Consider the following 14293-nt stretch of genomic DNA (forward strand, 5'->3'; position numbering starts at 1 on the left):
CTCCCTGCTAACAAGGGAGCTTCTCAGATTTCGTGGAGCAGCAGAGCAGATCTGTGTCTGCCACTACAATATCAGTTGGTGGAAAAACTAGGATTTAGGAAGGGAATTTCTGCATACCACCTCTCTCTTTGCACCAAACCTGGCTATTTATACATGTAGCTGTGAGAAATACATTTTCCTGAACATGCCATGAATTTTGTATGAACCATCAAGACTTAAAATTTCTGTTGTAAGGTGTCATTTTTTAATGATGAAATCATTATACAAATGGTAGAAGAAGGCATAACTTTGCATCTTATATATCCATGCACATGTATACACATATCTTCCTCTGCCTGGCTCAGGCTTTTACTGCCTCTTCTTTCCCTCCATCTCTAACATTTTGCCTGCAAGGTCTTGGGAAGGAAGGAAAACAAGAAGGAAACAAATCTCTCCATAAGGGTAGAGATGAACTCTGTTCAAAGGTGCAACACACATCCACAGCTAATGAACAAAACACGTCTCATATTTAGGATGAGGGGACATATAAAAAGGTCACAAAAGGCCAGGATTAGCACCAGATTGAACACTAAAACCAAAACAGAAAGCAACAGATGTTTCCCTCCTAATTTACTCCATTAGGATCTCCTCCAGCTAGCATGCACTGCTGCTTGCTAATGAAGCATTTCCATTTCCTTGCTGCACAGCTCGTAAATAAGCATCCCTGAGGCTGGCGACAGGAACTCAACTGCCCCTCCTGGACAGGCTTTCTCTCTTTTTATAAACCCTAGTTTTTGTCAAAGAGAAAATAAAAATCTGTTCCCAAATTCTCAAGTAATTCTGACACAACTTCATTGCCTCCTCTTGCTGAACTGCATTTCTTGAACAGGGATGCTCTAACCCCACGGTGAACCCCTGTTTCCTTGTGCTCATCAAAGCAGCTCTCCCCATTATGGACAGCTGTGGATGCACCAGGTGTATTGATTTTTAAACTGCAGGAGGAAGGCACAACAGACCTAAAATAATGAAGTACTTCACCTCCTGAATTGCCACTCTTGGTATTTTACACTAAACTGAAGAACCACTCTGAAGTTGCTCCCTGTGGCAGACCCCTCACTGCTCCATCCCTGCCTGGAAACAGCCCCCATCTCCAGCCTGTGATAAATAAATCACTTGCAGAACCAACCTCAGCACTGAAACCTGCTTTCTGTTGCTGCCCCAGCCACCATGGGCACGGCTGAGAGCTGCAATTGTCCAGTGAGCCAAAAACTGGGGAACTGCTGCCTTGGAGAGGTTGTTTCCCATCTCCAGCCTGGTCATCTTCCATGACCTGAGGCTGAAACTGTACCTCGGGGGCAGAAGTCCCCTGAGGCACAAGGCAGAGGAGCACTGTCCCAGCCTGCTGGTATTGCCTGCTGTTGAGACACTTAAGACAGACACTTGTCCTAAGCAAGACACACAGAATCACAGAATCATAGAATGTTAAGTGCTTGGAAGGCTCCAAGCACTTTAAAGACCATCCAGTCCCAACCCGCTCCTTGCCATGGGCAGGGTCAGCTGCCATGTTCCAATCCCTGTCCAGCCTGGCTTTGAACACACCCAGGGTTGGGCCACCCATTATCTCCCTGAGCAACCAGTTCCATTGTCCTACCACCCCCCAGTAAAAAACTCCCTCCATTAACCTAAATTTCTCCTCTTTCAATCTGTGCCCATACGCACATCCCTACCCATTGCGCTACAGCTTAATTATAACGCTTTCGCAAAGAATTTCAATTTATCCTACCATGGGAACAAGCTCTGTAATGAAAAGGCTTTATTAAAATAGAATGTAAAACATGATATTAATTAACGAGGCTGTGCAGGTGTACTCATGAACGTGGCTGAGCTCTGTTCACATTGAAGGGAGGTGGAGTAAGGGTCAGCTGTGGCACAACACCCCCATGGCAATAATGCCACACGCCCTGTCGTGACACCTTTACACAGCCAACACAATGCTGCTGCTCAGGTTTGAATTCAGATGGGAAATACCATGGAGCACTTGGGAAGAAGATGATAAAAATGTGCTCCTGGCAGGAATTCAATGAGACTTTTAAAGCAGAACCAAGCCGTGCCGTGCTCTCCACCACAGCACCTGAGAGATCTGACCAGGCAAAATTTGGAGGTGAGAATTAACACGGACCAACAGCACTTAAGGTCAGAACGTCTTATCACACTGAAAAACACGAGCTTAAAGACAGGCCTGTCTGACACTGACATAAAACTCCTGCAGATGGAAAGCCAACCAGAGCCAAAATGTCACGGAAGACACATCTAGCTGCAGCGAGGTTCTCAACGACTTGCAGACTGTGTGGGTTTTATTTTTTTGTTGTTGTTTTTGACATTCAGCTTGAATCTGTGTCCTTCATTATCTGGTGTTTGCAAACCCAAAGCACCCTGTGCTGGTGGCTGCTGGAGCTGCAGTAGAAAGACACCCTCAGTTGTGTGATGGCTGCACGCGGTGCCGGGCCACAAACTGCCCCAGTTTGTCTCCTCTGACAGGAGCTCAGGGCACTGTGGGATGATATTCTTCACTCCTTTCAGCCAGCTTATTTGTGGAAATGCAGCAAATTATACTGCAGCAGGTGCAAGCATTATGCAGGGCTATTAAAAGGAGGCTGTTGGTATCTTACTCATACCTCAACGTAAGAAAACCCACCGATGACAGACGTTCACAGCCGCGTTAGCCTTGGAGGTATTACCGGAGCTACAGCCCGGGTGCAAGTCTGTTCTCAGGGTGTCTTTTGGTAGAACAGAGATATTTATGGCCAATTTTTATTGTGTGGGCCAGATATACTTGGGTGAGTAAGCTAATCACTCCAGGTACGCAAAAACCTGGATAACAAATCAGCAGATCTGTTAGTCAGCCCTGAGAAAAGCTGTGTTTTATCTCACAGCTCTATTTCAAGGAAACCTGACCCTGCCCTGACAGATCAGAACTCCCTGGGACCCAGCATCCCTCTGGCAACTCTCCCCCAGCCCTGCCAAAGGAAGCACTTCCTGACTTCCAAGCAATTAACTTTGAAATAAAAGCCTAGCACAATCTTACACCGAGTTTTAATACAATTAAACAGAGCTCTATGCATGTAGGAAATGTGGTTGTTCTGCTTGCAGGAACTACATGCAAGCTCCCTCTCTGCATGGCAGAGCTGCAGCTGTTATACATACACACAGCCAATTTTTATGGCTCAGCTCTAAACCTCTGAAAAATAAGGTTTATAATAGAAACCCTGACACCATCTAAAATATGGCAGCACTACTGGGTGCTGCTGGAATATGGCCCTAATTTATAAACCAGGGAGAAATCCTGCTCCATTTTGAAACTTAGAGACAGTAATCTAGAAAAAGGGTAAACCACAGGGAAAAATGGTAGCGTTGTCCATGAGCTATAGTGTCTAGTTCATCTAACAATTCAAAAATAAAATAGGATGTCACAATATTTAGGCCATGCACTGAATCTTGGACTGTCACCAAATAAAAACATGGTGTATCCTAGGACGGGGGTATATTTCATAGAGCCATATGCCATTTTCTATGCTTCTGGGTAGTATTTTTCCAGTGAAAATCTGATACAAGAACACTAGAAATAAAGAAAAAAAATTTACGAGAGAAGTAGAACCCAAACCCTCCAGTTTTGCTTGATACAATAAATGTTTTTGCAAGAGGGTTTCAGTATACTTCCTTCTAAATTGAAAGAAATGGTGAAGCAGCAGATTGCTCACTCACAGGAGACACGAGTTTATCACTAAACCTTAGGAAAAAGCTCTTGGTTGCCTTGAGGCTCCAGCTTTGCATTAAAATGCATTGAGGAGGCGGTGATTCAGGGGGCAGTGGACCAGAAACCTGTTTGAGATATTTCTGGTGCCCCTGAAACACTGAGCAAAGGATTCAGCTTTGGGATTTCTGTTTGAAGAGTGACTCTGTGTCCTCTCAGGCACCACAACCCTGGGACACCGCTCCCAGCACCAGGTGGGAGGGGGCAGTGGGACAAACCTGTCTCAGGAAGTGCTGCTCGCCTGCAATTTTGGGAAAGGAACAGGAACCTTTTGGAAGAAGGGCTGGAAATTAGGAGGCCAGTGAGGATTTCACTCATCACTATCACTTGCTCCAAAGCCTGGAAAGAATTCTGTCTCTTCTCCCCTACACACCAATGCTAACCCATCCCAGATACTGGGATCACATCCTGATAAAGCCCAAAGGGACATTATTCCCCTGCAAGGAGCAATGCTTTGGGGACTCTACCTTGCAATTTTCATTGTAGTCATCCTGGATTCCTTTCTTACTTCCCCTAAACCATCTCCTTTTGCAAGGTGAGCATCAAAGGACAATAAATCCAGATTTATCACAATTTTCCTGCTAAAACTACTTCCCAGCAGACTTGTTAGAAAGCAAGCACACCACATTCTTGTCGGCCACATCACTGTCCACCAGCCTGGCAACATTTTACCTACCTCAGGCTCAGCCCCCTGCTCGACTGAGCCCTGGGCCCTTGTGTTCCCCATGAACAAAAAGCAGGATTTGCTTATGAAAAAAGCCAGCAGCAGCAGCCCTAAGTAGCACTCCACACATCTGTGCTTCCCCCCAAACCCTCCCCACAGGCGCTGCAGGAATGCCCAGGATGAGAGCAGGAGAGGGCTGAACTCTTCATGAGCTGTTAGCAGGCTAACGAGGGCATCTGCAGGAGGAATAGGCACTAAAACTGAAACTAGATACAAAATAAATATCCCAGAGCTGGATTTCTTAAAAAAGATTCTGCTGAGCTATAGTTCCACATCAAATTTTTATTGAATACATTTTCTTCTGAGAATTTGTGCACTAAAACCAGTCAGAATCATATGAGAGGAGTGTAAATTTCACGTACAGTTTTCACTGCTAACATCCTTCAGGAGAAAAAGCAAAAGCACTTTTTAATCAAGCCCACTCCACATCCTCTCCCTCCTCCCATGGAACCCAAGTGGGAGGTGGCAATTGCAGCCTCAGTCCCTGCAAGGGGCAGTGGGGAGCTCAGGGGAGGGATGCTCTGTCTGAAGGTTATGGGGATGGGGACACATTATCTCCCCTTTGCCATGCCTGAAGGCAGTGCCTGGCTCTGCTTCACAAGGAGTAAAGCTGTGAAGAAGGCAACATTTTAAAGCAATTGATATTCTTAGCTGACAATGTGAATTCACACAATTTCAGCAAACTGTTGTTAAAACCCAAACGTGTCACTGCCTCTTCTCCCAAATTCAGAGCTGCCCCTCCTTGGTCCCATTATTTTCTGAAGCTGCAATGGATTTCCTATTTGATTCTACAAAACCCAAAAATGAAGGGCTAGTTCCCTGGAAGGACGATGTTTCTCACCGTACAAGTGATTTCGGGTCACTTTGAGCTTGAAAAGGCTCTAGGATCTGAAATGCTATTACAAACAGAAAAGCTATTTTAGTCAACTTCTTTTAGCAGCATCCCAACACCCAACACTTTTAACTTCTTCTTCCCCCAACAACTACAAGGTGAACTCAGAAAAAAACTTCTTCTCTCAGAGGTTTCCAGATTTGTCACTATAATGTAAACTTTAAACAAGTCTAAAATCCAGCACCTTTCAGCACTTGAGCAGGTCTTAGTGGCTGCATTGCCCAGATGCTCACATGGCAGTTATTCCTTGGATATTGAGCTACCTGGACCCCTGAGAAGAAAATTACACCAAAGAAAAGGTCAATAAATGGCAGAGAGTAGATGACATCCCATAATAGTTATAATTACTGTTTATCAGACTGCTGCACTGCCCAGGTAGCAGGTTACAAGATGTATTTGCTTTATTTTTTCATTAGAAGAGGACAGAGCTACAGGACTGGGAGTTGATCCCATGACACGTGTGTCTGCTGTGTCACAGGACACACCATGCAGTCACATCTCCTCCGTGGAACCACTGACCTTGAGAGATTTTGCATTCATTTTTCTTTCTGCATATTTTGGTGATGGATTTATCGTTCAATAAACCCAAAAGAACAAAGCATTTGATGCTGGAGCTGTTTGTGCCAGTGCCAGGAACTGCAGGAGGAGCTGGGGCTGGATCTGCACCTTGCTCAGACTGTTCATGACAGAATTGATGTGGCTCCATTCCCCACTGCAAGCCAAGGAGGAGATGAATCTTCTGTGAGGATTCCTTTTCCTATCAAGTTTTATACTAGATGTAAAGCAAATTCCCAGCAGGACAGCTCCAGGAAATGCAAAAGCATGAGATGAGCTAAATTTGACTGGTATGCTTCAGAAAGTCATTACTATCTGTAGGGGGACACTACAAAACCAGAGACAGCTCATCTGTGCTGGTCAGTGGGGGTTTAAAGACTCTGAGATGCTTGGCTGAACCAACTTGACAAGGTCCTTGCACCCCAGAACACTCAGACACCAGTGCTGTGTCTTGAAAACAGCAAAATCCCTACAGAAAGTGACTCAAGTCTAAGTTATAGAAAGGAATAAACACCAGTGTTCTCCATTCAGAAATAAAAACTGCGATTACGGAGCTGTTGATGCCAGTTTTGAAGAGTGCCACAAAGATAATTGAAGAATGGTGAAAATCCTGCCTCCCTTCTCCAGCAGCAAGTGCCTGTGATGGCTCAGCTGGATGGTGAGTGCCAGGAGAGCTCAGCAGAAGGACAATGGTGTGTGTGCTGTCACTCTGGCCAGGGCAGCACCAGCTACTGCGGGGACAACAGGAGCAGCCATTCCCGTCTGCCATCTGACAAAGGGAACAATATGAAGACACATTGAATCCAACAGATTTATTTTGTCCTGGTTGCATTATTGGGAAATCTACTTTCCTGGGAACAAGAAATTTAACAGAGACTTAAACTTATAAAAACCTCAACCTCCATTTCACTCTGTCATGCCTTCTTTGCTGCCCATGGCCAAAAAGCAGTGTGAGCCAGCAGACAGTCGTACGATACACGCCCCACGGCAGCACGAGGAACAGAGGAAAAGCTGATGTTTAATGGAAAAAAATGTACAGTGATAAAAATTGTGCACTTTTTCCTTGACACAGAAAATGATCCCCTTAGGAACACCACCTGTTCAGAAGCAAAAGCCATTTAGGTTGGTCCTTGTCTGGCTTTTGCCCCTTCATTAATATGCTAAGATGACCATTGCATGATCTCACAGAGGACTAAGGCTGTGGTCCCTATGCACCACTTCCAGAGCCTCAGAGGTGAGCACAGCATTTTATAGTGCAGACCATGAACTTGGGGCTCTTTTTAACAACCTTTCCTGCCCTTCACTAAGGGTAGTGCACCACATATATATTCATGGATCTAACAGACTTTCCCATCCACTGGTCTGACCCAAAGCATCACCATGGGTGTGGAGAGGGATGCAGTGATGCATCCCAGGTAGGATCAGGTGGCAGGATGCAGGTGACAGGGGTGGAGAGTCTTCACACCACTGAGGCAGAGTGAGACACAAGAGGCATCACAGCTTCATTAACCCAGCTCAGACATCAGTGACAGCTGAGGCAGGCAGTTGATAGAAAGGGAATAGAGACTCCTTCAGAAATGAAAGATTATTGTGAGAATAAAAGCAACCGGGGTAATAAGCAAGACACTTACAAAAGCACAGGATAGGAGGAAGAGCATTGAAACCTGCAGGCACCTGGGAAGTGATTTATCCAAAACACTTACAAAAGTGTTCCTTAACAGATAAAATACAAGGGTAACTCACTGCAGGCCAAAACACTGGGTATTAAAGGAAAAAATACCCTGCATTAGAAAGAGAGACTTCAGCCTTGGCAGCATCTGCTCCAAGTCCTCTGCTGCCCACGCCAGAACGAACTCCAGATCTCTAAACTCAAATTGTAATTTGCTTCACTACAGAATTCCCAACTCAAGCCCCAATTATAACTCCAGCGAGGGTGAAACTCCAGCCAACGGCATAATACATTCACCGACACCTGCAGACCTAATAATTGACCAGGGAGGATGTGGATGAGCTCAGCAGAATCGCTGCATTGCTCCTGCAAGGCTCGGTGTCCTACACCAGGAAACAACTTCACCACTGCAAAGTGCATAATTTAATAAACCATTAACTCAAACCTGAGGTGAAGTAAATTCAGCATATTATATATTTCAAAATAGCATTAGAATTCAATTTAAGTGTCACCAAAAGCCTAATCCTCAGTATACAGAGCATATTAATAAGTGTGTTGGAGCCTGTGGTTTGATTTCATTTCCAGCTGAGCTGTGCTGCCGCATGGCTGCGATCCCTGCCGCGAGGATGTCTCGGTGACAGCATCACTGGCCTGAACCGGAGCAGAATCACAGGGATGACATTCCCGCTCCGAGGGGTCTTCCCGGGAGAACACAGGGGTGGGCACTGGAGCAAAAGTAATCCTGCTTCCAGTTGTGTCACTTCTTGGTGTCCCTGCTGAGGTGCTGATGTTCCCCACTGACAGCAGGCTTCTCGCAGGGTCCCCAGGCACCCCCAGCCCACCCCGGGTCTCTCTGCAGCCCCAGGGACAACACCCATTTTAGGTAAGGCAGGAGCTCCTGTTCACGCTGTGAGAGGCACCAGAAGCCGCTCTGTGGCTGCTCCCCAGCCATGTCATGGTGCATGGCAGGGCTGCAGCCCCCAGGAGGGACAGAGCAAATGCTTTCCCTCCCCTGGGTCAAGCATCCAGGGCAAATGGGGCATCATTTCCACCAAGAGCTGAAAGCACAAAACCTGCTCTCCCTTTCTGTGGGATTTGGACACGTTTTGGCCTTTTCTCTGTCGCTCCTGCCAGAACTTCTCTCAATCAGCAACCCAGGCACATCCCCCAGCAGTTTGGGAAATGCATCTCTTCTATAAATGACAACAGATTATTTAAGCAACAACTAAAGCACTCTGACTGCTTTTTAGTTTGCTCGCATTAACGTCAGTCTCCTCATATATCTAGGGAACGAATCCGGGATTTTCTTTAAAATGGTGGAGAGCGGTACAAAAATAGAAGCCTGCTTGTCTAAAATAAAGTTATGTGTTTGAAAGGGTTGGAAATTGTTTTTTAATCACAGGCGTCTTTCTTCTGGAATATAATCCGCTGTCTATACATTCTGCTCTTCCACCCAATTTCTCAGGAAAATGCAGCAAGTGTGTTAATAAATAATTTATAAAAACATTACAAAAGATAAAGCACTCCGGCTAAAACGTTTCCAGCCCTTGACATAAAGTTCATTTGTAATCCTCTTTGCCTCCCCTTCACTGGAACATCAGCAGAGGGTTCGTGCTGCTGCTCTCCCAGCCCCACTTCACCCACCAGCAGAGTCTCTGGTTCACAGGGATCCAGGCAGATACAGGCACAGTCCAGCCCAAGCTACAGCTCAGTGTTATCTACTGTAGATTTCTGTCACAGAAAATGTTTTTCATGGAAGCAACATCCCGATTTATTTTTGACATCTCGCGTGTGAGGATGGCTGCAAATGCTGTCCCAACAAACATGGCCCCAGGGTTTGTCCTTCCTCCAGCAGCACACAAGCTGTGCTCTCTGTGACACTCCACAGAGTGGATGGGAGCATGATGCACAGGACCCTTTGCTTCTCTTACATAGTTTCTCTGAAATTCACTTTCAGGAGTCAGTACGTTAGGCATATGACCCAAAAAACAAACAACAACAACAAAAGAAACCTGAACAATTATTACAAAAGAGTTCACAGAACCCTTGGAATTTCAGTTGGACTGAGCAACAGTTTTTGCACAGCTCCACCAATTCCAGGAGTATTTCAGATCATTAATGAACCCTGAAAAACATGATGGGAAGTGTTGAGACACGGCTGTTCCAGTGACTGCATGTCAGCAGAGACACAGCAACAAGCACGATGCCTTCAGAAGAGCTGGTGAGAAGATGAAAGGAGGGAAAGAAGAGAGCATCCTTCAGAGAGATCAAGTCAAAGGCATGTTAAGGAAGCATGAAAAGGGTATCCACAACTTCCTCATCCTCTGAAAATACTTGTGCATCATGAAGCCAAGTGATAACACAAGAGGACTGACTGCCAGAGTCTGGTACCAAAAGCACCTCTGCTGCAGCAGCTCAGAGCTAAATGAACACAGAAGAAAATTCTGCTCTCCTGGAGCTGCTGTTTGGTCTCTCCACACACAGTCCCCTCTCCAGCACAGCTCCACATGCACACAGGGCACTGGGAACAGGAGGAGAGGCAGGTAAAGCACAGCTGCTGCACAAGTGTGCTCTGGGAACACCCACCTGTATCCCGAGCACGCTTGGGGTGTGCAGCCACACTGGTGATGGTTCAGTACCACACACCATGCTCTGCTGGACTTCTACACCACTTAATTTCATCATACAGGCTAAAACACTTCGGGAAAATGTGCCAGCATAGCAGCAACAGTTTATAATCCCGTTAGCAAAAATGCACAGGCTCGTTGTGCCAAGGCCTCGCTCACACCCCACCCCCAACACACAGGACCCAGCTAAGTGCCCATGTGCAGCACAGCATCCTCTGTGCTTTATTGCCCAGCCACTTTTATTTCACCCAAATGAAAAATAAAAACCCATTACTAAGCAAAAGTCTTGAGAAATTTTATGAGATTGTAATGCTTCCAATTTATGTTGAAAAAGCCCCAAATCCTCAAGCTGTCTGTTGCTGCTCCAGCCAGGGATGCAGGAGATGCTGCTGACGCAGCGCAGCACAAGTGATCAGAGAGGGAAATGCTACTCTGATGGGGTGCTGTCAAAAAGAAACAGGAAGGGCTTCCTCTTGTTTAGGGCATAATGGAAAACCAAGGCAAAAAAATATGGAACAAACACTAAATTTATGCAGGACAGTGACAGATGTCATGTAAAACATTTTAAATGATTTTTAGGTCTCGATACTTTCTGCCCACAGCTTTCAGACAAGATGTATTTTAGGAAGGGAATACACTCGGGGCATCAAGTGTCAGTGCAGACATTCATAGTAACAAACTGCTGAATATTCAAGTGTATCAGAAGGAAGAATGCAGGAGAAAACAGAATAAACAGAGAATATTGCAAAAACCTTAGACATTCAATCAATGCTTACACATACTCTGCAAGGCACAGCTGGTGCACACAGAACTGCAGGAACAGTAATTAAAGACCACTACCCAAATACTGCCCATCACCAAAGCCCCCTTCAGCATCTCCCACTTGGCTCCTTCTGTGACAGACATCCTGCCTGGATACTTCACCTGGCATGACTGCTGATGTCCCTGACCTTCCTCTGCCATTTCCTACCCTACAGAAAAGTATTCCACGTCTGCCACGGCTGCTGGGAGCATCCTGTGAGTGTGTGAGCAATAAAGATGAAATGCAGTTTTCCTCCAGGCTCCCAGAGAACTGCATTATCACATTTCAGCAATTACTGCAAGCACTGGATTTACAGTGGGGCTCTGTGGAGCTCTGGTGTGTCCCCATGCCTGCCTAGCTCAGCCTGCATCCCACTCTGCTTCCTTGGCTCACCTGCCAGAACAGTGCCACTGACACTCTTCTGCACCAGTTCTGAATTATTCAGTGAGCACTTTATGCATGTGCAATGTGAAACAGCTCTCTGCCGACATACCTCTCTCCAAGGCTTGTTAGTCTTAATTTGTTTGACTGGCCAAGAGGTCTAAATTTACAAGTTTTTAGCATAATCCTATAGCACAATTTATATACTTCTTAATTACAAAAAAGGGCAACACTTTTAAAATATGTATTCCCTCCCATCCCTATAGTGCCTGAACAGCAGCACTAAAGGAGACATCAGCTCCTGCTACAGGTGGAACACGATGAGCATCCAAGGAGCTCAGCATCTCCAGCTGTGCAGCACAGGAGTGGGAGTGAGCAAGGGGCCCATGGCAGTCCATGGGTGAAGGCAAAGCCTGCCTCTGTAACCCTGGCAAGCAGCAGCTTGCCCGGAAGCCTGGCAGTCAAATTAATTTTCAGTTCCTGGGGTGCCAATTTCCAGCACACAGAAGGGAATGCTGCATTTCCCTGCTCAGCTGTGCCAATGTTTGAAAATTGTCTGTGTCTGAGAATCCACATTTTCTCTCCATTAGTCAGTACAAGTGCAAACAGGGGGTTTTCTTCTTCTTTTTCCAATGACACAAAATCTGGTACTATGCTGAATGTCTAACATGGGCAACCTGAGTCCTGCCAGGGACAGACCAACACACTCAGAGTTACAGCTGTGCCAAAGCCTCTGCAGGAGCCTGGGACCTGCCATCACCCACATCTCAAAAAAGGTTTCAGCAGCTCTGCTCCATGCTCAGTGAACTGTGAGCAGCCAGGGCTCTGCATCTTCTCAGAAGGGAACAGATAATGCAGAACAATAAAAACTGAAGTTCTATTGAGGTGTCTTCCCTAGCAACCTGTGAAGAGGCCACCCATGTCCTCACCCTCATCTTCTTCTCTGCCTGTGTCACTCAAAGCATGATCTCATATTTCTAGAGATCAGATAATCAAAAGTAAAATATGAGAACCAAATGTAGGAAACTGCCACCTTGGGCATGCTTTCTTCATTCAGGCCCAAGAGTGAGTGTCCAAGAGAGCATCCATGAAAGAGGCTGCCAGAGCCCAGGTCAGGACCATGTCTGGCAGGAACATGTCAATGCTGACTTGGCAATTACAACACCTATTACGAATATTAAAGGTCTTTGGAGTAGGGCAGCACTTAAAATCCATTATCAAGAAAGCTTGAAATGTCTCAAAATTGTGAAACCCCTTGAGAAGAGAGAGGAGGTGAAGGCCCCATACAGCAGACCCCAGCCACAGCTGTCAGCACCACGGGCTCTGCTGCCAGCCTGAGAACTTCTAGTTGAGACCCAGAAAACTGCATCATGGAGCTCCAGATGACTGGTTCTCATTTCTCATCCCTCTGACCAGTCTGCAGGGAGCAGGCACATCATGCCAATCAAAAATGACAACACGAAGTTATTTAAGTAAGAAATCACACATCACCATATAACTAATGTCTATGGCGCCATGTAAATACATGAGAAGAGCTGCAAGCCCCCGTGGCTTGTTTGAGTCCTGGCCTTGATGCTGAAAATGTGAGGCAGGAAAGATTAAGAACAATTGTGTGTGGATTTTTAATTGATACCTAACTTGACAATAGGATTTGGAGGAAGATCATTCCATAAAACATAGCCAGCATTGCAGACTAATTGTATTTACTCCCCATTGACCAGACACTACACAGAGAGCACAGAGAGAGTCCCAGGAAGGTGCTGAATATCTCCCCAAAAAAATGGAAAGTCATCCATATGCCTCTGTGAACTATAAAGCCAAACATATTGCTGGAGGTTAATGTTACACATTGCCCTGGCTGTACCTATATTTGAATATCAAACTCATTTACCAGTGCTGTTGAAGTGAAAACTTCTGAAGGAGATGCACAAAACACCTTCTGTCTCTCTGACTCTGCTCCTGAATTCACCATGGAGCTGAACACAAATGCTGTGCAGACGATAGAAAAGCGTCATCTATTCTTGGCCAGCTCCTTTCTGCCGGCTGCATAACCTTGAGCGCATGACTGAAGGATGCCCGTTTATGCCTGGGAGATGCTGCCATGAATCACAGACCCCTCTTCCTCCCACAGCGAAGGCACAGCGTGTCCTTGTTGAGGAATACCAGTCTACCACAGCCACAGTGAGACATCCTGCAGCACATTTTATAAATAGGCTTCTAAGAAATGTACTTCCCATCCTCTTGACAAAAAGTGATTACCAGAGCAAAGAGAATGACTAAACATTGATGCACACCCTGTGAACGTGAAGGAGCCAGACCCCAGGGAAGAGCTCAGAGATCCTACAGTGCTGCAGTGCAACCCATCAGGGAGATGCTGGCTAAGTGCCACAGCAGCCAGGGCCAGCAGCACTTCTAGGGAGCACATCACAACAAGAAAAAGTAATACAGAGCTCAAAAAGGAAGGGAGGTGACCTATGGAGCCAGGAGCTCTCGAGGAGGATAAGCACAGCCTGGGTAGCCCATAAGAGAAGAGGATCGATGCAGTCATGCTGTGTTTTCAGAGGAGCCACAGTTCTCCTCTGCGAGGTGCAGTGCTGCTCCCACCACTGCAGCCAAGCATCTCCTCCTTCCTTGCACATATGCCACAGATGTGGAACTGAGAACACATAAGTATCACAGAGGAGGGTGACATCTGGTGCGTGTTTTCTTTGATTATATCCATGCTGTGGGCACCATCCTCTGTGGGTTGTGTCCTGCCCCACTGACAGCAGCAGTATCTTCTTTTTTAGTATGGAAGTGCAATTGCAAAACCAGGGAGAAACAGAAATTATTTTCCATTTGCTTCTAGAAACA

General features: G+C 46.0%; 1 protein-coding gene across 6 annotated transcripts in view; it reads right to left on the minus strand.

Moving 5' to 3' along the window:
* The window catches only part of CAMTA1 (calmodulin binding transcription activator 1), a 234801-nt gene that overhangs the window by 94292 nt on the left and 126216 nt on the right, over positions 1-14293 (minus strand). The gene's annotated exons all lie outside the window — the stretch shown is intronic.

This window comes from Parus major, chromosome 21, assembly GCF_001522545.3.
Source record: "Parus major isolate Abel chromosome 21, Parus_major1.1, whole genome shotgun sequence".
NCBI lineage: Eukaryota > Metazoa > Chordata > Aves > Passeriformes > Paridae > Parus > Parus major.